Genomic DNA, 2,485 nt, shown 5'->3' with positions numbered 1-2,485 from the left:
CCGCCCGAGGGAACCCCTCCTTCCCCTCCCCGCGGGGGAAAAACGAAAGCGCCGCGACCCCAAAAACGCGACGGCTCCTCCCGCCCAAAAAAAAAACCAAAAATGCGAGTTGCATTGGCCGGGAATCGAACCCGGGCCTCCCGCGTGGCAGGCGAGAATTCTACCACTGAACCACCAATGCGCGCTCTGAGGGACCCGCCCGCCCCTGCCTGAACCCAGCTCACCCCGCGCTTTTTACCCTTTTCCGCCTGTTTTATGCCCCTTTTTTTCAGCCCCCACGTCCCCCAGGCAGCAACTTCGGAGCCGTTATTCCCCGGCGAAAAAAGGGCGTTAGAAACTTAGCAATGCCCGCTATACGTTTTTCCTCTAAAGGATTACAAGTCCCCCTAGAAAAGTGTATGATGTCCCTGCCACACGCTGCACAGAGCCCGCTCTTGTTCATCCCTCACAGACACGAGATTTCAGTAATCATTTTTATTCCATTGCATCATTTCTCAGCATATTGTTTGAAACCTTTTTTTTCCCCCCAGCATATTGTTCGAAAACTTTTTTGCTCAGCACATTCTTTGAAACCCTTTTTTTTCAGCATATTCTTTGAAAACTTTTTTTCCTCAGCATATTCTTTGAAAACTTTTTTTTTCCTCAGTGTGTTCTTTGAAAACTTCTTCTTTTTTTTTTTTTTTTTTTTTTTCCCTAAGCATTCTGTTTGTATCTTCTCAGGGATAAACAAATGTTATTCCTTGAATAAGTCAGGGGGAGTGTTCAAGGAATGGCAGCACCGAGTGTTTGAGTGTTTCACGTCAAGGGAACGTTAAGATTTACGTACAAAAAGAACAGATGTGCTTGAGGACACAGCCCAGGTAGGAGGAACATCGACCACCAACCACCTCTGGAAAAGGAGGAAGCAGGTGTTTTCTACTTCTGCCAACAGGAATCTGGCACTACAGGTACTGTTCCAATTCCCTGTGTGGACACACATGAACACCACAGTGTAACCACACGTCACAGCTCCCTTCCCTTCTAAACTCCCTCCAGGAGAAGGTGACATTGTAAAAACTTCAAGTAAAAACTGCAATTTAGGTTATTGCTATGACTGCATCAGTCAGCCCAGAAAAACTGTGTTCCCAGACAAGCCCAGGACCAGAAATCCCCAAGCACTTACATAAAAAAATACACATATTGAGAAGCCCCTAATTCCCTATTTACTGTGTCTAGCAGTTGGCCAAGAGGAGGGAAACAGAAAGCACCGACCAACTGGTTTCCCCCTACTTTTATTCTGTCACCTTCTCTCATTCCTGGTGAGCTGAGGCTCTGCCAGGGCCCGGCTGGCAGGGGACACCTGGCAACATCTGTGCACGGCCATGTGGGAAACAGCAGCGTGTCCTCAGAGAGAGTCATGGAATCACGGAGTCACAGGATGGGGTAGGTTGGAAAAGCCCTCACCCAGTCCAAAGGTTCACTCACGGCGCTGCCAAGGCCACCACTGAGCCATGTCCCCAGGTGCCCCTCAGCTCTCTGGGGCAGCTCAGGGCAGAGCAGAACACGGTGTTTCCATGGAACTGCCACTCCTTAGAGAATTATCGCACAGAGGGTCACCACAGTGACACGCTTTGCACTACTGCCAAGTCCCACTTGTTCCCAGAGCAGAAGTGAAACCCGTCCTTGCACTCGCAGTCAGTAACTCAGGGAACAGTTCCTCATGTCCATTAGAGCATGTTTTGCGTCTGCTCAGAACATCTGGGGGTGTTGGCTGACGTAGTGCAGGGAACTCCATCACCCAGGAGGAGTCTGGCGACTCACAGGCCTCCCTGGGGACCAAATGTCACTCTAGAACGTGCTCTGCAAAACCTTTCCCAAGCTGTGTGACCCAGGCTCACATTGGTTTCCCTTAAAACTCACTGAGTAGGAGAGTGCTGCACGGAGGAGAGAACTGAGACCTGTAGTATTGAATAGGGTGGTCCAGAGACTCAGAACTGGTGAAAAATTCATAGGATCAGTTCAGTTGATTAACAATCCCCACGATCTCTGATGTTGGTGCTTCTGGCTGAGGCTCAACACTGTGTCTTCCTGTGTCTCCACCAGCACCTGGAGGTGCCCCAGTGTGTGCCTCCCAGGAGGATGCTGCAGCTCCAGGGCACCTGCAGGGCACCGCAGCCTCACACACCCCAGTCCAGCCGGTGCCGCTGAGAGAGGAACAAGGTTGATAGGCAGCAGTAAAACAGCTCAAATCGAGCCTCAAAGTGCAGGTGTGGCTCACCTGGGGTGTGGCTCACCTGGGGTGTGGCCAGAGGATATGGCTCATTCCCTCCTGCCTGCTGACAGGGACACGAGTTCCCGTGTCACGCGGCGGGATGGAGGCTGTGCAGCCGCCCAACATAAAACGGGTGTGGTGTCAATCCTTGGATATAAAACAGGGAAAGTGTGATGGTACAGATATACCTGCTGGCTCTGATCCACCTCAGGTGGAGCTGTATTAAATCATGTA

The 2,485-nt window shown here is 50.9% G+C and overlaps 1 long non-coding RNA gene and 1 other non-coding gene across 2 annotated transcripts; both read right to left on the bottom strand.

Annotated features, from left to right (window-relative positions):
* Positions 1 to 110: 110 nt before the first annotated feature.
* On the bottom strand, positions 111 to 181 carry TRNAG-GCC. Its single transcript has one exon. It is a non-coding gene; the product is annotated as a tRNA-Gly (tRNA).
* Positions 182 to 691: 510 nt separating this feature from the next.
* Positions 692 to 2,402, bottom strand: LOC113942095. Its single transcript, XR_003525840.1, has 2 exons — positions 2,274 to 2,402; positions 692 to 2,183 (listed from the first exon to the last, which is right to left on the bottom strand). It is a non-coding gene; the product is annotated as an uncharacterized LOC113942095 (long non-coding RNA).
* Between the last annotated feature and the right edge of the window lie 83 nt (positions 2,403 to 2,485).

The sequence above is a fragment of the Corapipo altera genome, unplaced genomic scaffold (genome assembly GCF_003945725.1).
Source record: "Corapipo altera isolate COAL_440 unplaced genomic scaffold, ASM394572v1 58245, whole genome shotgun sequence".
NCBI lineage: Eukaryota > Metazoa > Chordata > Aves > Passeriformes > Pipridae > Corapipo > Corapipo altera.
The sequence above is the reverse complement of the archived record's forward strand: the minus strand, read 5'-3'. Positions and strand labels throughout refer to the sequence as shown.